This window comes from Odocoileus virginianus, chromosome 16, assembly GCF_023699985.2.
Source record: "Odocoileus virginianus isolate 20LAN1187 ecotype Illinois chromosome 16, Ovbor_1.2, whole genome shotgun sequence".
In the NCBI taxonomy this organism is placed as follows: Eukaryota; Metazoa; Chordata; class Mammalia; order Artiodactyla; family Cervidae; genus Odocoileus; species Odocoileus virginianus.
The window spans coordinates 38,954,405-38,977,366 of record NC_069689.1 but is presented as its reverse complement, the minus strand read 5'-3'; the positions used below and the strand labels follow the sequence as shown (position 1 = coordinate 38,977,366).

The 22,962-nt window shown below is 41.8% G+C and overlaps 1 long non-coding RNA gene across 7 annotated transcripts in view; it reads right to left on the bottom strand.

Moving 5' to 3' along the window:
- LOC110136914 (uncharacterized) overlaps window positions 1–22,962 on the bottom strand; it is a 489,873-nt gene that overhangs the window by 354,954 nt on the left and 111,957 nt on the right. The window lies entirely within an intron of this gene.

The window sequence follows — 22,962 nt, the reverse complement described above, 5'->3', positions numbered from 1 at the left end:
AAAGAGTCAGCCATCACTGAGCACGCAGGTATTCGCAAGACCAAATTACAAGGCTGTACTCTTCCTTAAGCAGTTAGCTCACTCTAATGTTTTTTTTTCGTGGCAGTGTCAGATGCCCTGATACCTATATAACCTCCAGAATGGGAATTCAGTAAATGTAGTATCTATACAACTTTGGAAGCCTTGAAATCAGTGAAATTCATTTCTGTGATTCCTTAAAGTGAAAAATTAACGTTTTTGCAAACAATAACTTTCTAACATTTTACCTTATATCTTAAAAAAACAGACAGTTCAAACTGAGAAATGTAAGGAAAAGAACAAAATAAGAACCACTTTTAATGAACCACACCACGGCACTCTCTGATGAAGAGGGAAGTCTCAGCTTCTAGGTGCCTTTAATCCCCTATCCTGTCACTGCCCTGTTTGCCAAACAAAGCAAGCACCTGTTGAGATGGAGGCTCTGCTGGGAGTCTCCACAAGCTCCAGGATCCAAATGATGGAACATCATGAGTCGCAACTGCACTGGCAGAACATTATCATAATAGCCCGACCTCCTGAGTTTTTCCTGATTACCTGGATCTTACCTCCCAAAGGGAAAATGACTTCAAAGACTGAACCTCTTGCCTGAGTTTTTCAAAGATTCAGCAACTTGAAGCTACAGATTCTCCCAGCTTGTTTTCAACATGCACAATAATGCCAGAAAATGAGCTGAGTCCCCTTAAGAGTCCAGGAGGATGTGGCAGCAACGCCCTCACCACTGGCCAATTCTTTTTACACAGAGCTGCATACTGGCCTCTGTCATTCTAGGTGCAGGAAGAGGAAGGCTACAGACTCCTTTGTATTTCCTTCGCCAGTTGTTTTTACTTTAACATATTTAAAAGGAAGCTGTAGCTTCCAAAGTCCATTTGGAAAGCCTAACAGATTAAAAAGAGTTTCAAAAGAGTGCTAGCCCAAATCCTGTTGAAACTTTTAATTAGTCTGATGTTATTTTTAGACTCTCTCAAAGCTCCATAATTGAGCCCTTTGCAGTTGTACAAACAAACAGAAACCTTGTAAGATCTTGAAATTCATGATAGTTTACTAATGAAGTCAGCTTGGAAAACTCGTCATTGAATATTGTAATTTGATTGCCATCTTATTCTGATTGGACCCTGGTTTTGCATTCAAATGAGTATATATTATTTGAAATGCAAAACAGCATGTTATCTGGGGTATTTTGCAGGAACAGACAAGATTAAAAACATCTAATGTTCCATTTTATAAAAACATTACAAAATGGAAGTGTAGGGCTGACTTTTAAAATTTATTAGTTACAGCTTACAATAATTGGACATTAATTAATCCTAAATTGCAAGACATTTCTGCGGAAATGCATATTACATCCTTCTCATCAGTACTTAGCAGATACATTAGTATATTATTTTTGTTTGGGATACTGAAGGCACGAAGGGCAATTTCTTCCTAAAGCAGTTGCTGCTACAGAATTGACTGTTGCTCATGTGAGTTTAACACAATAGATCACCAATTACTGATTTGCAACAACTGACCTTGAGTATCCAATTAAAAAAAAAAAAAAAGCTGCAGCCAGAGCTGAGGCAAGCTGAATTCATGAATTAGGTTATGTGTCGGCTTGTTCCAAGCTTTGATTTTTGTCCGCCTTTGTGTTTTTAGATGGCTTGGAAAGAAATTTTCTGATGCTGTAACCCTTTATTATTCTTCTCAACTGTGGCTTTTGTGTCTTACATAGAAAATTGTTTTCAATCACATCGTCCAAAAAAGAAGGTCTCTGCTTGAGAAGAGCATGGAGGTCTCTGGCAGCTATCTCTGTATTTGATTGTTCGGCTGTCAGAAGTTTCCACGACATCTATTCTCAGACACATGTAGTTATTCATAACCTATTATGCTGATTTTTTTCCTCCCTTCAAGATCTTGCTGACAAAAGATTGTCAAAATAGGACCTGGGATTTACAAGTATGTTATCCAGGTCTTTGATATAATTTTTAATTATTTAGATATTATATAGAGTGAATTGTAATCTGTGAAAGAAAACTCTATGTGGAACTTAGACAAAGACATTCCTTCCCCTCTTTCATACTCCTGAGCTCAAATCTAGGGATAGAGGAAGAACGGTTCCTAGTGGCTTCAAGAGTAGGTAAGATGGTGGCAGTGACAATGTCTGCAACAGTGGTGGAAATAGCAGAGAAATGGCATGACTCCACCTGCACTTTCGTCAGGCCTGTGCCAGCATGATGTTAACTCAACCTCAGGTCAGCCCTAATGGGCAGTTCTAAGGTTTCTCACGAAATGTTCTGCCATCGGTAAAGTGCACACAAGTACCACTGTCATATAATCCATTTGGAGAATTCTGCTGAAGTAATTTTGATTTCTGAGATTCTAAGACTAGGAAAGTCTGCACTTAATCCTTCACTTTCAACCCAGTGGCCAAAATGCATGAAATACCAATTTTTTAAACTAGGATAAGTTGAATTTTCTGAACTCAAATAAAGCTTAAAATCAAACTGTCCTAGTTTAAAGAAAAGATACTTAAATGTTGAGAGAAAATCTAAATGATCTATTAAATAGGGATCATGTACTCGATCTGGACAGATGTGGGCTTGAGCGAGGAACTACATAGGCCCACAACTTATGAAACTTACTATAAGTGAATGAGAGCTGCCAGCTTCCTATATGGCCCTATATGCCCAACTAAGCAAAATGATATGAGGATTAACATATTAGCTGGTCCATCAAAGTCTCTCCTAGTTTTTTTCTTTTTTTTAAACTGGAACAGAGGAAAATATCCTCTTTGTTGGAAAAAGTGAGAATATGTGAACCCAGGTTTCCAGTTGCTATGACTCAAGCATCATCAATAAAGCTGACCAAAGAGAATATAATTGAAGCAAAAGAGAAGTATGGGCCAGGGATAAGGAGCCATGCTATCTGAGTCAGTTGTTCCGGTTGTCCCAGAGTCACTGCTTTTCTTCCCCAGGTTTACTTATTCTTGCCAATAAATCCCCCATTTTAGCCTAAGCTTGTTTGAGTTGCGTTTATCTCACTTGCAAGGAAGAACCATCCTCTTTCATACACTGAATTCATTTCTCCTTTCTCTCCCCTCTGTGGAAAAGAAGTGAAGGAAGACTGGCCATACAGTATGAGTTTTTCTGAACTAAATCCCCACCCAAAAGTAGAGGTAGAAGATAAATACGCTTAAGTATCATCTCACTTGTCATATATCAAATACAAAACTGCTTTTCTGTTTTTCAGATTCAGCTTCATTCTTGATTTTAATTTCTTATTTATTTGAGGTTTTCCAGAGTACCCTTGGACATCTCAGGCTTCTAAGAAGAGACGGAAATGTTCAAATTGAGTAATACATGGCAACATAACTAGCTAAATGTGTATCTTGCCCCCTAAAAAAACACTTTAAGACTTGGGCATTGATGGCACAAGGGGTACAAAGGCAAGGGAAGAATCAAAGTTCATTATGAATCTGTGTGATTAACAGTGTAGGACAAGAAGCCAAAAATGGGATTTTTGTAAGAAGTAATTGAAAAAGTAATGGAATCAAAATGTGATGGTATCCTAAAAGTTATTGTTAAAAAGGATTTAAAAAGACAGTGATAAACAAGGTGCTAAAATGCAAATGTTTAAGAGAAACACAATTTTAAAAAGGCTTGGCTTTGACAGTTGTGACAGTACTAACCTTCAAAAGAGCTACTTTTGACATGTGAAGCAGATGAAATCAAACTATAACAGACAAACAACAAACAAAACCGAAGAGAAAAATGGGAAGAGAAAAAAAGGGGGACATACAGAAGAAAGAGTCAAAAAAAGGTTCTTGAGATTATGGGATAGAAAGGAACCAATGGGTAAATGTATCAATTAGCTGACAAAGAAGGACAAACAGAAAAATAAAGAGAAGTAATCACTCAATGATGTTCTGAAAAGGGAAACAGGGAACTAAGGGAACTTGAGTTGGGTCATCTAATGTGCCTGAGGAGGACGAGTATGGAGTGTTGGGGAAGCTGAAGATCCGGAACATTTGGAGAATATACCCTATGGCAGAGTCAATAAGAATCAACTGAATACTATCATTACTATATGCTTATGAAACATCAGTTACTATTTTATAATGTATGTTTCTTTAGAAGTAATAAATATGGCTTTACATTTTTTTTCCACCAACTATTGATAGTCTAGGAACTTGGTCAAGGGAGATGGAAGACAGGGAAATCTAAGAATTCACTAACATGGCTGACCATAGGGTTCAGGTTTGGTAGTGAGGCAAACGGAACAAGAAGGAGGCTGGCATCTTGGAATTAGAGATAGGGCGTGAGCAACTGGAGAAGGCAATGGCACCCCACTCCAGTACTCTTGCCTGGAAAATCCCATGGATGGAGGAGCCTGGGAGGCTGCAGTCCATGGGGTCAGTAAGAGTTGGACACGACTGAGCGACTTCATTTTCACTTTTCACTTTCATGCATTGGAGAAGGGAATGGCAACCCACTCCAGTATTCTTGCCTGGAGAATCCCAGGGACAGGGAGCCTGGTGGGCTGCCGCCTATGGGGTCACACAGGGTCGGACACGACTGAAGTGACTTAGCAGCAGCAGCAACTTGAGGGACTGGAAGTCACCAATTATTTATGTAACTACAAATAGGTTTTGAGCTCCTATGGTGTTCAAGTAGTGTGCAGAGGACCTGGGGTAACAATGATGAACAAGATGGGTTTCCCCTCTGGCAGCCACAGTTTAGTTAAAGAGATAGCTACATACAGGCAGATTCAGTAGAAGTGAGGAAGTGGGAAATAAGGAAAGACATGGTGGTCAGAGAGGAGAAGTTCCGAACTAGGTATGTAGGGGAAAAAGGCTAAATAACAAGGAGATTTTAGGTGTCCATTTTAATTGTATATACTGTATTTGTGTAGTTTGTATACGTATGAAAAGAGAGTTGAGGGCAGGAGTGGAGGGAGGAGGGGCTTTGACTTAGAAACCAACACTCTCTTTTTATTGTTGTTCTTGTTGTGACCACAAAAGGAATTGGCTCCAAGTCATTTTTGGCATTCTCATTCCTTCTACTCTAAACTGAATTATGATCCAATGTCAATTTCTTAATCCATAAATCTGGCTTGACATTTCATGTGCTTCTAATAGACGGTACTAGAAAAGCTATTTCTGATTTAAGCTCCATAAAGGAAATGAGGAAAATGCAGAGAAGGCTTCAGGCTAATCTATAAAGTAATTTGAGTTCTTTGCCAGAAAACTCTTCTTCATCTCAGTAGGTGATCTGAAGAACTGTCACTTCTTTCTGACACACAGAGGTCTAAGACCATAAGTTCCAAACACAATCAACCGCATTTCTGTGTCTATAGAGCATCACTGGAGATTTCTGGAAAGTAAAACAGTTAAATCAGTTGCATGGCACCATGTAGCCACTACTCCTCACCCCTACTCACTGTACCATCTACTTTTGTTCAATTTTTTAAAAACTGAATTCAGGTGTTACCATTTTGGATGTGGACAAAGTTTAAAGGCAAGCTAAGGTGGCAAACCCAAGTATCTACAAGCGTCAGGCAGTTGGTAGAAGTGAGTGAAGCATAAAAAGCAAAAGCTGGACAATAATCACCACCAGCTTCTGTGCTCAGCTGTTAGGTGGGGTGGGGACTGCAGCAAACTGGGTAAGTCTTGGGGAAGTTGCCAGCCGTAATAGCCTATTATTGCCATGGGGAAATGTCAGCCCAGGTTCCCAGATCTTCCAACTTTTTCCACAGAGTCCAGAAAATGGAATTTTTACTTGCAAACTGATTTAAAAAGTTGGCTTCTAATTCAATTCAAAGAAAATTATAAGCTGAACTAAATCCACTTGTCAGCCTCATTAAAGTTTTAAGTGGTTTGTATTCTCTGCTTCAGAATTCAGTTCTCACATGGATGTTTGGGAATTGCATGGCCATGGTCTAAAACCCTGATGTGCACACTCAGGTTACCACAACCAATCTTGGATGAGCTGCATGGGAGGTAACCAGATGCAAGGGACAGTTTATTTTAAAATGTTGCTTCAACATTTGCTCTATTTAAGAAACTATCTCAGTGTTGTGTATACAGGCTCTTAAGATACATAGATCAATTGTAGAATGGCTCTGTTCCAAACGTGTAACAAAGACAGGTAATTTCTGTGTTCATCACTACCACTCTGGAATTGTTTTCTCCTGTTGCCTTGGTTTCCATTCTGAAAATCAGAAGCATTGAACACCTCCTTCCTATTCATCCTCAGGGACAGAGTGGAAACTAACTTTTGAAAAGAGAGAAAAGCTTGTGTGCAAGTCACTCCAAAGTTTGGTCCACTAATGCTCTTATCCTAAGAGTTAATTTAGCCCCTGGCCTCCAGGAAATAATAAAAACATGGGCTCCTTAAGTCTGATTATCCTTCAAGTTCTAGTTCAGCCTCCTCATTTCTTGTGCAGTTGTAGTTGCTAAATCATGTACAACTATTTGTGACCCCATCAACTGCAGCATGCCAGGCTTCACAGTCCTTCACTGTCTCCTGGAGTTTGCCCAAGTTCATGTCCATTGAGTCAGTGATGCTATCTAACCATCTCATCCTCTGCCACCCTCTTCTGCTGCCTTCAGTCTTTCCCAGCATCAGGGTCTTTTCCAGTGAGTCTGCTCTTCACATCAGGTGGCCAGAGTATTGGAACTTCAGCTGGTAGGTTATCAGATGTCAATTCCACAGACTCATGTTATAAAATTAGTGCTGCAAAGCACTAATCAATGCTCCTTAGGTAGAATAGCACTCGGAGTCAGAATTCATTTAAGTCACAGCCTGATGGTGTTTCTATAGTATCCATGCACTACCCACAGGCTTCTCAGCCTCACCTAAGAATTTGCAAATAATAGGAAAAATGAACACAAAAAGGCTTTAAAAATAGAACCAGTTTGTTGGCTCTTTACTATTAAAATTTCAGAGGTTGGGTGGACTTCAAACACAATTTAATCAACCATTTCATTCCCCCCATCACGGTGATCATGATCATCTTTATCACCATCATAACAAATTGTTAAATTACATTTATATGTGCTAACTACTATTTTAAATATTTCACAAATATTTACTCATATAATTTTCACCATACTCCCATGAGATGGGTACTGTTATAATCTGATTTTATCCTTGAGAAAACTGAGGCACTGAGGGCTTAAACACCCCAAGTTTGCATTGTAGGGCCAGGATACAAACTCGGGCTACGAATTTCAGAGCCCTTGCTCTTAGCCTCTGTACAAAGATTCAGACTGAACTAGTCAAGGATAATCCTTAGGGATCAGTGGTTTTAAAAATATCTCTCAGGTAGATTGTGATATGCTCCCAAGGTGGAAAACTAGTGCTGTTAACAGCGGGTTAAAAGGTGAAACTGATGTAGAGGAGGCAACCTGAAGGTCCACGGCAAGGAACTCCATGTTGGAATTTAGGCCTAACGGCTGCTCTGTGACGCTTACATCCCAATGGAAAAGAGGAGTAAACACCATCTACTGATGGAAGAAACTTCTGGATGGAACTGCTGAGCACTGCTGAGCACAATGACTGCCCCTGCAGGGATCCTTTGCCCGAAGAACTCAGATATTACAGCCACAGTATGTTTGCAGGGTGTCCATTACCTGGGTATTACAATTTTTATATTATGGCAGTCAGAGACTGATTATAATTAGGAAAGAGAGAAAAACTTCCCAGGGACATGGTGCTTCACTATAGATCCCCTGCCTCTAACTCTCGATGCAGAAATCTTTGCAAGAGTACTTTCATGGATCTCAATGACAACAATTAAGCTTGAAGAGCATGAGAAGACATTTTAATCAGAAGCTAATTAAGAACAATGGGGGCATATGTATCACTGATGTGTCTCGAGTACTCTGACTGATCTGAGAGATTATTCCATTAATATCTGGATGTAAACAGACACCGACATTTTCTCAGGATGACGCAACTGCACTCTGAAGTTTCCACCTCCAAATATGGTTTTTACTTATTAGATGACAGATAAAAATGAGCAACATTTACCTTTCTGGGGAAGATGTCAGGTGCTGATTCCACATTTTAGAACAGCATCAAGTGTAATACATGAAAAAACGGTAGTCAAGAAACCAGTGCTAATCATATTTAATTGTTGCTCCATTATAAAATAAAACTAAGAATGTATCTGGCCATAAACACAGAGGGATAGATTCTGTGAGTAATAGAAATAAAATAAATAAATAAAAAAGCCAAAGTAACTATGGTAGTATTATGTGTAGGTTTTACCTTCTGTTAGTGTTGGACACAATACAAGCACAATATGGTATTTTTAGGGAGGAGGCAGTTCTCTTTGGCATATGGTCTCTGCTTCAATCAAGCAATCAGTCCATAGTGTCTCCACTTACCAAAACAATTGGGTTGTCTCCCTCTAAATTAGCTTGGCATTTTTCAGTCCATGCTCTCTCAGGAACCATGCTTACTAATCAGTGGTGCCTGCTTTGTGACCCCAGTTTCCTTGGTCAGGCTTCTCAAAGAGGCTGTCCAGGAAACGTCATTCTAACCTTGTTTACACGGCTGGTAACAGATAAGAGAGATCCTCATTATGTAAGGAGTGAATTTTGGGTATGGAGAATTCCACCATATGACTTCTGACTGACTTCCCAGCATTTTCTTCCAGTCCCTTCTGAAGTGAGCATTGAAATATGCGTCAGGCAATCTGGGTTGTAATCTCACCGGTGCCAATGTCTACCACTGTAAGTTATTTAAACTCCTCTGAGCTTCACTTTTCTTGCTTCACGAAACAAAATACAGATGAGATGATTTTAGCATCTTCCAAAATTAAAGGTGTTTGGATGCTATTTATTTTTCCTTCTGGTTTTCCTGTCTCCTTGTTAGTCCCTGTCATACTCATTTTGGTTTCCATGTTTTACCAGGTCTTTTTGTTCAGGGAGTAATTTTTTTCTCATATGCATTGATGTATTAATATTCAACCCATTCTTGTAAAAAATTTATTTATGTGCTGGTTACAGTATTTTCTCCTGAACACTAGATTCTTTTTTTTTTCAATTGATGGCTATGCTGGCTCTTGGTTGTGGTGCACAGGCTCTGCGTTCTGGTACACGGGTTCTTCGTTGTGGTATATGGGCTCTTGTAGCAGTGAGTGGGCTTTTTCTAGTTGCGGTGAGCAGGGGCTACTTTCTAGTTCCGGTGGGCGAGCGTCTCACCGCCGTAGCTTCTCCTATTGGAGAACACAGGCTCCAGGGTGCACACGCTTCAGGAGCTGCAGCTCGCAGGCTCGAGAGCACAGGCTCAGCGACTGTAGTGCACGGGCTTAGCTGTCCTGCAGCGTGTGAAATCTTAGTTCCCAGACAAGAAACAGAATCCATGTTCCCTGCCCTGGCAGGTGGATTCTTAACCACTGACAACCAGGGAAGTCTCCATATTCTACCTATTCTTTAAAGTTCTTCTCAAGTCCCAATTCCCTCAAAGAATTTCTCCGACGTGTGTGCGTGTGTGTATGTGTAAAGGCAGGTGGGCAGGGCAGCTGCTTGTTGGGCCATGTGCCAGGGTTATAAAGATGAATGAGAGATATGTGATTCTTTCATGGAATTTAATTGAATAATATAATAGCGTCACTGGTAAATCCCATTAATAATTCTTGGGAAATAAAAACAGGATCTAGGTAGCCTAGCTTTCTTTTCCTTTGTGCTCATTCTAGTTTCTCTTGCTCATAGAGCACAGCATGCATCGGCCCTGCACTTGGCATTTCAGATTGTTTCTACTGTGAAACGGCTGCATCCATCACTTCTGCTCGTGGACCACGACACCTCAATTCAAGACGGTGAAGGCAGACTATGTGCACTTCAATCTGGAGCGCCATGGGCAGTACAGCTATGACTGACCAGTAAGAATTCTGCCTCCTCCCCACTAACAAGAACCCTATGAAAAGAGCTTTGCTGATGGCCTTTTGGGGAGAGCAAGTACTCCAGCTTATAAGCTTGCAGCTCTCTATTCTTTGATTAAAGAATAAAGCTTTCCTTTGCTTCTGAATTGAATTCTATTGATTTGAATGACAAGAGGCAGAAGGACCCTTGTTTAGGATCAACCCAGGAGGGGAGGTAACAACATTCTGGTGACCCAGATGGGATGGATCATGGCCTTTTCCATCTGCATGTACCCACTAGGCTCTTGACTCACCCCAACTCCAGAGACAGCATGGCAGAGGCTTTGGTAGGTTTACATGAGGATGACCGACTCCGGTCTTTGAGTTCATTCTGATGGGGTAGAAGGGTGGCACCCTTTGGCCAAATCCAGAGCAACTTGGACCAGCACCCTGGTATCCAAGTGGTACAGCACAGCCCCCAGAATATCCTCTTGAATGGACCATACTGTGGCATCACTGAGGATCAGAGACTGAATCTCATGTGTGCCTGCCTACTGCATCTGGCCGGTCTTCCCGAGGTGCCAGACACCTGGGGATGATGAAGATCTGTGGATAAGAGAGAGCTGCAGCAGTCTCACCTATTTCACCAGTAGCTCTGAACTCTTGACTCCTGTGCAAGGCAGCAGTGGCTACACCCAGGGCTTTATAGTTCTCACCAATGCCCAGGAGTCAATAGTAGCATTTTCCATAGGCCCTTTCAGTTTGGTAAAGAAAAGTAGCCAACCTCATGAGCCAAGAGGCAAGGCTGGGAAAAGACTCAGGTAATGTAGACTGCCTAACAATATGGAATGAAAACATACAATCTGAATCCCTTCAAGAAAAGGCACAAGGGATGCCTGAGTGTGAAAAAGTCCCAGGGTAGGTACGCAACCAATAACTTGACCTTTTCTAGTCAGTGCTGGGGAGCCCTGTGAGCCACTCACAAGATCAGGAACCCCATTATTGCGAAGCCCCAGGAGCTACTGGCAAGAACAGGAAACACCCACCACCCAACCTCTCCTCCTCACACTGCTAATGAGATGAACCTTGGGTGATTCTTTACTGATCGAGATTCCACAGGCTCTCCTCCCAGTATCAGCACAGGATACCAGCTGCCTCAGCAATCTGTTGAGCACACCCCTGGGAATCCTTTCTGATTTCTAGCCTTCACTTCGTGTGAACTCTGAAAACTCGTTTTCAGCTGAAAGGAGGAAGAAAACCGCTGTCTCAGACAGACAGGATACTCCCCAACAGACCAAACCAGTCAGGGATTAATGTTGCTAAGCTGCTTTGGCTAGATGTGGCCCCATCTAATCTCCCATGGGACATCTTCAGTGGGGAGGGATTGACACTCTCAAGCAAATTCAAACTACAAATTCAAACTACAAGGGGAACCCCAGTTATATCAGGTGTACTATTTGGATACCTCCTACTGTGGTCTTTTGAGGAATCCAATTAAGAGTTTGGTGCTGGCTCCAAATCTCCTGAACCAGACAATCTTATTTGGATCAAATCTTTTGGCATTTGCATGTCAACAAATCACTCCCTCGACAGCTGGAAACAAATTCATAACAGAACACCTAAATGTCCACCAAACTGAAGACTGACCATTAGGGTACACCCTGAAGAACTTCAAGTTTTTTGGTTATTACTCCCTGGCCCCGAAACATGTAATCTTGAGTAATACAGCCTGGCCCCAGTACTGCTAGGAGATGGGGAAAGGTGGCCTGTTCATGGGTCTCTAAATTACAACACCAATAATTTTATAATTGGACCTGCTATGTCAGAGACAAAAGAAATGGGATGAAATTCCCCATGTCTAGTTTGTTATGGTTTTATATCAGAACAAAGAACTTCAAAAAAGATGTGGGCTCTTCCCCACTGAGGAAATACCAAAAGAGACTAAAAGCTTCCTACCAGTCCTTTGACCTTCTGCATGAGGACCTTCTTGATCTCTTCCCTAACCCTCTCACCCTACCCTCTTCCCACCCTTCCCTCTTCCTTTTTATGTCACAATTTAGGCCATATGCCCAAGAGGCTCCCTCCATAACAAGCCCTCTCCCTTAGAATCCAGCCTAGCAAGTCCACAAAGTGGTACTAATTACCAGTCAGTTTCCAGAACCCTCTAGGAAAAGTACTCCTTTTTAGGCAGGTCCCTGATGGGAGAAGCAGGGCTCATTCAGGTATACATCCCATTGACCACTTTTGATATGTATAACTGGGCAAGTCCTAGTGAGGGATTGAGAGAGGAGCCAGAGACATTCCTGAATCTGAGTGGGAGAATCTTTCAGATCCATGACCCAACCTGGGATGACATCTAGAGCCTCCTCAAAGTATGCCTAAGAAGGAAAAAAAACCCTATGGTATTTTCAAAAGCATGAGATGAAGCAGACACAGAGAACAGAAACAATGCAGGTCATACAATTTTCAGACTGAGGAATCAAGAGGTCCCAGATAATAAACCTAACTGGCACCATTGAGACAATGGAGAAAGGGGGTGAAAGATGCATTATAAAAGTATGGTCCTAAGATCCTAAAAAGAATCCAGGCAGCAGGAGAGAAACTTGTCCACTGGAATAAGATAAAGGAAATCAATCAAGAGCCAACAGAAACCCTTCGGCATTCCTAGAGTGCCTCGGGGAATGCCTCTGAATCTGTACTTCCACCGACCCTGAGTCCTTGCAAGGGAATGCAATCCTGAGATCATATTTTATTTCACAAACTGCCCCTGACATTAGGCACAAACTTTATAAATTGGAAATAGAACCAGATAACCCCTACTTCTTGCCTAGCCAAGGCTGCCTCAGTTCAGTTCAGTTCAGTTCAGTTGCTCAGTCATGTCCAGCTCTTTGTGACCCCAAGAATCGCAGCACGCCAGGCCTCCCTGTCCATCACCAACTCCCGGAGTTTACTCAAACTCATGTCCATCGAGTCAGTGATGCCATTCAGCCATCGCATCCTCTGTCATCCCCTTCTCCTCCTGCCCCCAGTCCGTCCCAGCATCAGGGTCTTGCCTACCAGGTGTTTAATAATGAAGATATAAAGAAAGAAAAGTCAGAAGATAAAAAGTCTGGAGACCAGCTCACATATCAGTTGCCCTCCAATGTCAACTGGTTGGCATGGAAATCTGGGTTAACCACCTACTGGGACTCGATTCCAGTGAGTGACCCCAGTCTCCACCAAGGGCTAGCAAGCCAAGGAAACTGGAACCCAAACAGGGCACCATCTGTAAACAAGGAGGACCTCCAAGAGAGAATGCTTTTGTCACCCTCAAAGGGGACAGAAATGGCAAATCCTGGTCACTGCTCTTCAAGGTAGATGGTCCAGATGTAGAATGAAGGGGCCAAAGGCTCCTAACCTGGAACTCCAACTGACCCCTAAAGAGCCTCAGCTGACATTAAACACAGGAGTAAAGTCTGTCAAATTCTTAGTTGTGGTCAACACTTCCAAAACTACGTTGAATAGCAGTGGTGAGAGAGGAATCCAGACAGGAAAAGAAGAAGTAAAACTCTCACTGTTTGCAGACGACATGATCCTCTACATAGAAAACCCTAAAGACTCTACCAGAAAATTACTACAGCTAATCAATGAATGCAGTAATGTTGCAGAATATAAAATTAACACACAGAAATCCCTTGTATTCCTATACACTAACAATGAGAAAAAAGAAAGAGAAATTAAGGAAACAATACCATTCACCATTGCAACAAAAAGAATAAAATACTTAGGAGTGTATCTACCTAAAGAAACAAAAGACCTATATGTAGAAAACTATAAAACACTGATGAAAGAAATCAAAGAGGACATAAATAGATGGAGAAATATACCAATATACCGTGTTCATGGATTGGAAGACTCAATATTGTGAAAATGGCTATACTACCCAAAGCAATCTATAGATTCAATGCAATCCCTGTTAAGCTACCAACCGTATTTTTCACAGAACTAGAACAAATAATTTCACAATTTGTATGGAAATACAAAAAACCTTGAACAGCCAAAGCAATCTTGAGAAAAAAGAATGGAACTGGAGGAATCAACCTGCCTGACTTCAGGCTCTACTACAAAGCCACAGTCATCAAGACAATATGGTACCAGTGCAAAGACAGAAATATAGATCAATGGAACAGAATAGAAAGCCCAGAGATAAATACACGAACCTATGGACACCTTATCTTCGACAAAGGAGGCAAAGATATACAATGGAAAAAAGACGACCTCTTTAACAAGTGGTGCTGGGAAAACTGGTCAACCACTTGTAAAAGAATGAAACTGGAACACCTTCTAACACCATACACAAAAATAAACTCAAAATGGATTAAAGATCTAAATGTAAGACCAGAAACTATAAAACTCCTAGAGGAGAACATAGGCAAAATACTCTCCGACATAAATCACAGCAAGATCCTCTATGACCCACATCCCAGAATATTGGAAATAAAAGCAAAAATAAACAAATGCAACCTAATTAAACTTAAAAGCTTTTGCACAACAAAGGAAACTATAAGCAAGGTGAAAAGACAGCCCTCAGAATGGGAGAAAATAATAGCAAACGAAGCAACAGACAAAGGATTAATCTCAAAAATATACAAGCAACTCCTCCAGCTCAACTCCAGAAAAATAAATGACCCAATCAAAAATGGGCCAAAGAACTAAACAGACATTTCTCCAAAGAAGACATACAGATGGCTAACAAACACATGAAAAGATGCTCAACATCACTCATTTTCAGAGAAATGCAAATCAAAACCACAATGAGGTACCATTACATGCCAGTCAGGATGGCTGCTATCCAAAAGTCTACAAGCAATAAATGCTGGAGAGGGTGTGGAGAAAAGGGAACCCTCTTACACTGCTGGTGGGAATGCAAACTAGTACAGCCACTATGGAGGACAGTGTGGAGATTCCTTAAAAAACTGGAAATAGAACTGCCATATGACCCAGCAATACCACTCCTGGGCATACACACCGAGGAAACTAGATCTGAAAGAGACACATGCACCCCAATGTTCATCACAGTACTGTTTATAATTGTCAGGACATGGAAGCAACCTAGACGCCCATCAGCAGACGAATGGATAAGGAAGCTATGGTACATATACACAATGGAATATTACTCAGCCATTAAAAAGAATACATTTGAATCAGTTCTAATGAGATGGATGAAACAGGAGGCCATTATACAGAGTGAAGTAAGCCAGAAAGATAAAGACCAATACAGTATACTAACGCATATATATGGAATTTAAAAAGATGATAATGATAACCCTATATGCAAAACAGAAAAAGAGACACAGATGTACAGAACAGACTTCTGGACTCTATGGGAGAAGGCGAGGGTGGGATGTTCTGAGAGAATAGCATTGAAACAAGTATATTATCAAGGGTGAAACAGATCACCAGCCCAGGTTGGATGCATGAGACAAGTGCTCAGGGCTGGTGCACTGGGAAGACCCAGAGGGATGGGATAGGGAGGGAGGTGGGAGGTGGGATCGAGATGGGGAAGACATGTAAATCCATGGCTGATTCATGTCAATGTATGGCAAAAACCACTACAATACTGTAAAGTAATTAGCTTTCAACTAATAAAAATAAATGAAAAAAAAATTCTTAGTTGACACCAGTGCCATTTACTCCATTCTGCATACTAAATCAGGCAAACTCAGTCACAGGGGTTGTAAAATTATGGGGCTATCAGGGAAATCCCAAGAACAGGCATTCATAGAGCCATCAGAATGTAAACTGGACAAACACATTCTTATATGCCCTCAAAGGCCCTATATCCCTGCCAGGAAGAGATAAATCAGGGGCTACTATTCACGTAATGGGAGACTAATTACAGACTGGTGTCCTCTTAGACAAAGGGCACAGTATGACAATGATAATGTCCAAGGACAAAGCTCCCAGACAGAGCAAGTCAATCTCTCTGGAATAAATCCCAAGGTGTGGGCCCAAGAACAGGTAGAATGAGTTGTAGGCACCAGGCCTGTGTTAGCCCATCTAAACCTGGACATACATGACCCAAAGGAAAGCAGAACCCTCTCCAATGAGAGGCCTTATTGGGCACTGCCCTGTTATATAAGACCTAATTGACCAGGGACTTATTAGACCATGTCAGTCAGTCTGTAACACTCCCATTCTTCCTGTTAAGAAAACCCAATGGGGAATACTAGATGGTATGGAGCTCTAGGCAGTCAATGAAGCCACTGAGGATATACACCCAGTAGTATCTAATCCCTACACTCTGCTGGCTACTTTACTGTCCACCAGGACCTGATTTTCCTTTATTAGAAATCAGAGTCACAGGAAATTTTTGCTTTTGAGTGGCAACACCCAAACACATGACAAAAACAATACAGGGATTTCCTTTGTGACCTAGTGGTTAAGACTCTGTGTTCCTAATCCAGGGGACTAGGGTTTGATCCCTGGTCAGGGAACTAGATCCTGCATGTCTAAACTAAGACCTCCACAGCCAAATAAATAAAAAATGAAAAATACTGCTTCTCCGAGGGTTCAAAAATTCCCCCACCGTCTTTGGGGAAATTTTCACTAAAGACCTAAAAGATCTGTATTTGCAGAAGAGAATCCAGAATATACACAACATCCTGATTGCCAGTTCTAACTTATAGAGACCTCTGAAAAAAATTGCTAACCACCCTGAACAACCTAGTCAATACAGGATAAAAAGTGTCCAAGACAATGCTTCATTCTCACGGGTCAGAAAAGCCTATCCCAGGAAAGAAGACTATTTGAGCTCTGCCCCTCCTAAAACTGTACGACAGTTTAAGGGTTCCCTGGGCATAGCTAGATTTTGCGGCATCTAGGTCTCTATCTATGGTGTAATAGGTAAGCCTCTAAATGAAAAGTCAAAGGAAAAGATAATAATCCTTTTAGAGAATTGAAAATACAAAGGATTCATTCAAGAATTGATCAACCAACTACTTTATGCCCCTGTTCTGGCTCTCCTAGATTTAGCTAAATTTTTTGACCTATATATTCATGACAGAAGGGGAACTGCTCTTAGGGTATTAGCTCAAAAACTGGGACCCCTTACTGGAGTGGGTGCTTATTTCTCCAATTATATCTAACTGCTAAGGGATGACTTCCTTGCCTATAGGCAGTAGTGGCTACTTAACAACTCTGCTTAAGAAGATTGAAAAGTTAATGCTTGCTCAGCCAGTCACTACATGGCCTCCACATCAGGTTCAGGCTTCACTAAAGCTCTAAGGGAACACAATGGTTATACTCCAGAAGTTTGATTCAAATTCAGTCTATGCTTTTAGACAACCCAGGGACAACCATAAACCTGTCACCCACTAAATCCTCTCACCCTGCTACCCACAGAAACAGGACCCCTGGAGCATCACTGTATAGAAATCATTGACACGATCTAGTCCTGTCATCCTAGCCTAGGAAGTGAGCTTCTCCCAAACACCTAAGAGCAATGGTTCACAGATGGAAGCAGCTTTATGAGAGAGTAAAAAAAAAAAAAAAAAAAAAAATGGAGCAATATGTAGTGACCTTCCAGAGTCAAGTCACAGAAGCAAGAAGTCTACCCCGGGAACTTTTGCACATAAGGTGTAGTTGAGAGCCCTTACCTGAGCCCTGCAGTCAGACCAGGGAGAATCTTAAATATTTACATAGAGTCTTGGTATGCTTATACATATCATCCTACACATACATGAGACTATTTAGAAGGAAAGAAGTATGCTTACTGCAGAGAATGAACAAGTAAAACATGGTTTAAGCATATTAAAGCTCTTCAAAGCAGTACAGCTTCCAAAAAAGCAGCAGCGATTCACCATAGGGGTCACCAAAAAGAGGATGCAGAGTTAACAAAGGGAAATAATGAGACAGACGCAATTGCCAAAAGGGTGGCCCCAGAACTAGTAACTTGGCAACTAACTAACCCTCATGCCTTAAAGACAGATCCATCCAATCGTTCTCCCGTCTACACAGAGGAAGAATTAGACAAAGCATGAAGATGGAGCTTCAGCAGACATCTATCTAGGAGGCCACGTGTGGCTCGTTAAAGAACATGGGCGATACTTCTTTCCTCAAACTGCAGCTTGTCAAGCCTTCAGGGAGGCTTATCAAGGAACTCACTATAAGAGGGAAGCCCTAGGTAATTGGTTAGTTGAGGTCATGGTAACTTCTCGCATGAAAAGCATAATCAATTGGTTAGTTGAGACAGGCCTTATCTGCATTATGAACAACCCCAACACCAGACCCCCCCCCCCCGCCCCCCGCAGAAGCCCCCAGGTAAGACCTATGCAACCAGAGGGTCACATGCTGGAGAAGACTGGCAGATTTTCACTGTCATGCCAAGAGTATTGGGCAATTTCAGGTATCTCTTGGTGCTAGTAGACTTACTTTTCTAGGTGGACAGACGTATTCCCTGCTAGGACTGAAATGGTGGCTGCAATGGCTAAGACATTACCTAAAGAAATAATCCCCAGGTTTGGGCTCCCAGGATTTCTACAAAGTCATCATAGTCCAGCAGTTTTGTCTCAAGTGACAAAGGGGATAACGAGTGCCCTGGGTATAAAATGGAGCTACCATTCAGCCTGGAGACCCCAATCGACAGGGAAAGTAGAGAGATCCAATAAGACCTTGAAACCAGCCTTAGTCAAGCTAAAGAAAACTGGACTAAGTTGGTTCTGACTGCCCTACTTTCGCAGCAGTTAGCTCCAAGCTGTAAGTTAAAGCTAAGTGCATTTGAATTCATGTATGGTAGACCCATTTCCCAACCTGAGACAGGACACCTTAGCCCCCCCTTAAATGAAACCACTCAAGTATGCCTTCAAGGTAAGGAGAAAACCATGAAATCTCACACACCATAATGGTAACTGGGGCTGCCAGCCCCCTCCCACCAGGCCTTCCACCTCTTCTGGCCAGAGTCTGGGTGAATCTGAAAACCTGGAAAACTAGCAGCCCTCAAGGGCAGCTCACTCCTAAATGGAATGGGCCTTCCTTGGTGACCCTAACCACACACTCAGTCCTGAAGCTGCAGGGATCACTCTGGGGACATCACACTTGAGTGAAGACGGCCCCAAAGCCCCAACCTCCAGAGAGACAACTGGAAGCAATAAACCCCTTGACTACTCATGTGAACCCCTCTCTGACCTGAAGTTCTTATCTTTCAAAAAACAACACAAGGGAGACCCGGGATATTCAATCACAACATTGAGCCTCACCACCAGGGCACACTTGTGCCTACAGGCAAAAGACCTAGGCACTGTCATTTTTAGGAAAAATGTGACATGTGACCATAATTCTCTTGCTAATATCTGAACCATATATCTTAAACATATCTTGGCATCCTTTGTCTCCAAAAGGTGGTCACCAGGGATACAAAAGGTCAGGGGTGAGGCCTGGTCACAATCAAACAGACGTAAAGGCAGCTGGGGAGAAGCTCTATTCATTCACCCGGGGTTACGATGACACCTCAAATTAGCAGGAAGTAATTATAGGAGATGAGAGAAGGAATAAGGAGCAGGACAAAAGACAGAGGAGGGATTTGTCACTGGCAAAGCCTATTAACAATTCCTGGGGAATAAAATTAGAATCTGGATAATAAAGTCTAACCTTTTTCTTTTCCTTTATGCTTCATTTGGTGTCACTTGTGCATAGGTTACTGCAGGCAGCGGCCTTGCACCTGCCTGTTCAGACCAGTGTTTCTCTGAAAAATGGCTGTACCTAGAATCTCAGTTTGGGGGTCTATGAGCAGAAACTCTGTGCCCCTGACACCTTAATTCAAGATGGAGGCAGAGTTGCTGTGCTGGGCACTGGCATCTGAAGCCACAAGCAGTGAGCACCTATGCACAACCTGTGAGAACCTCTCTCCCTGTGGACAAAAACCAAACAAAGCAGCCCTTCAGGCCACCGTCTTTTAGGGAGAACATGTACTCTGGAGTTCAACTTTGCAAATCTCCATTCTTTGATTAAAGAATAAAGCGTTCCCTTTGCTTCTGAACCAAATACAGTCTCCTACTGGCACAAATGGCACCAGCCGGAGAGACCCTTGCTAGGGACCAATCTGGGAGAGTCGGTAAACAATAGTACCCTCCACTTTTCATTTAAAAAAACTGAGACTCAGACAAGTTAAATAAATTGCCCAAGGTCACAGAGTTAGCCTGGCATGCTGTAGTCCATGGGGTCGCAAAGAGTTGGAGATGACTGGGTGACTGAACAACGGAGTTAGCAAAGAGCAGAAGTCAGGTCTTTTAGACTGCAGAATCTTTTCTTAACCATCCTGCTATGATGTAGCTTACTATGGAGCCAGCTGTTGTGCCATGCTGAGTCCTGTCTGACTCTTTGTGACCCTATGGGCTGGCAGCCCTCAGGTTCCTCTGTCCATGTAATTTTCCAGGCAAGAATATTGGAGTGGGTTGCCATTTCCTACTCCAGGGGATCTTCCTTACCCAGGGATTGAACCCATGTCTCTTGCATCTCCTGCACTGGCAGGTAATTCTTTACCACTGAACCACCTGGGAAGCCCACATAGCCAGTACACCATGGCAAAGATGCGGCAAGTGCTCACACTTCCCATTCCTATGGCATGATGAAGATTAGTCCCCAAGTTACTTCTTTCTGATCTGGCAAAGTAAGATAATCACTGGCTACAGTTTTCCAGCCATTTACTTCCAGCTGGTAGGACGTGGCGCTTGAGATGAAACTTTCAGTATTTGCTATCTTAACCGATATCTATTCTAGAACATCAAGAATCACTGATAGAATAATTCACTGAGAATTAATTATGTTTCATTTCATTGTTACTTAACTATTTCTGTTGTAGGATACATCTTATCTTTCAACAACCTTTAATTTCCACATGAACAGAGACACAATGTCTTTTATTAATATAAACTCCATTTTACCTAATGTTATTGACATGGATTGTGTGTGTTCAGTAAGCACTTTGCAGGAGGCACAGTGAAGAGAAGTGAATGCATGAATGCACTCATGCTGTTTTCACAGTGTAAGTAATGCCCGAAGGAAAGTTTTCCCTCCTGTGACCCAAGTCCCCAATATGTGAGGTAGGGAAACATTAGATTTCCACTCCCCTGTCCTTTGAGCACTGTAAAAGTGTGGAGGGATATAGTTCCAGGATTTTTAGGCAGAAGAGAAAGACTTTGTCCTCTAACTAGTTAGATGAAAACTGATGCTCATCATTAAGTAATCCTAGGAATTCTGCATTGACAGATGAAGAGGAGCCTTTCCTGCTGCCATCTCCTCCCCTACAGCAGACTGGGTTCAATTCCCTGTCCTGCTGTTCTCATGCTCCCCAGTAAGTACTGAGCATGCCCCTGCCTTGTTATCTTCACCCTCTCTGAACATCCAGGAGTCTCTGACACACAGAACACTTCAATAAATATCTGTTGCATAAATGAAAGTATCTTGCTGTGACTTCAGAGGCTTTAGATATGGGCTGGGATAATAGGCCTCCCATTTGATTAGTAACATTGTGAATTCCCTAATTATTAAAAAAAAAAAAAAGCACTTTTCTTCCTACAGTAAGAAATAAAAGGTAAATAAAAAGGTTTCTGTTGGAGCAACATTTTCTGGGGACACAATTACACAAACATAAATGACTCAAACTCTTGCTAGAAATGAGAAGAAGGAAGATACAGGGGAGCATCAGAAATATGCAATGAGAGAGTCTGGAAGTATGAGGGGATAGTTACTGATTTAGTGAGGTAGAGACCCTGGAGACTATAAGAATGGCTAATAGTTATTAAGCTCTTACTGAGTGTCAGCATTATTCCAAGCAATATTTCCTGGATTAACTTTCCATAGCTTTATGGATTAACTAATATTATAATCTCTGCTTTATAGAGGATGAGCCTGAAGCATAAAAGATTGAACAATGCCACCAAAATCACAAAGCTAGGAAGTCTTCAAGTAAGGTTTGGAATCCAAGTAGCTTACCTCCAGCCCATGCCCTTGACCTCTGCATTCTCCTCTCTCCGTAGAAAATCAGCTTTTGCCTTCTTTCCCATTCTGCCTAGAGCCAGCCCTTAAATGATTCCATCTGATAAATTCAAGGTTTCTAGTCCTAATACGAAGGCAAGATCTACTCACAATTGTTCTCTTACAGTTGTTCCTAATTCTATTCTATTTGTGTTTACTTGGAACGCCTGGGGGATTTAATAAAGGTATTCCAATACATGTGCACAATCCTGAAAAAAAGAAATCAATAGATGGGATGGAAACGAAGTGAGATGTAAGCAAAACTTCTGTATTGAAATCATATCATTCACTGGAGACTACCACTCTGTTTCTGTGGGGAAGGAAGCAGCCCCATGCTTCTGCATGTTTAAGACGTCCTAGCCTAGAAAGCTGTTCTAATCAACTAGTAGCTGCAAGCTATATTACTGAACTTTGTGTTACAAGCCATGGTGGATGCAATGCTGACACACCATAGTTTTCATCTGATGATCTCAATCTGCTTAGAGTATAATAGCGTCTCTCAACCTTTACCATCTTAAGCGCCACTCAGAGATTGAATCATCACAGGGAGGCCAAATGGAATGCATGCAATGGGTCGTATAATGGGATGCTTGTTTTGTTATATAATGTAACAATCATTCCAAATAAAAAATGCTGGGTGTCTCATGAGTATATTTATGCTGGAGCAAATCTGTAGGCTGGGGTCACGGCAGGACAAGCAGAATAGGCAACTATGGGATCTAGCTATGCAGTATTATTTAAGGCCTTTAATCCTACTGCAAGAAACTCTCTCCCTGTAACACTTAGACATTTATTCTGCCAACAATTCACTGGGTTCTTGTTATGGGTCAGACATTTGCAGTTGAGGTACAGAGTCATGTTTGAGCTAATACATAATTATGATAATGTGTGATGAGATCTGTAATAGGAGGGAGGTGTTGTCCGTCCCAGGAACTCAGCACAGCATATGAGATCTTTCCCTTCTGGGTGCCGCCAGCTTCACCTTCCTTCTCTTCTCCCAATCTGACCTAGTTCTAGTCACACTGGAATTCTGGAAATGTCATTAAAAGGCCACTGTTTTTCACA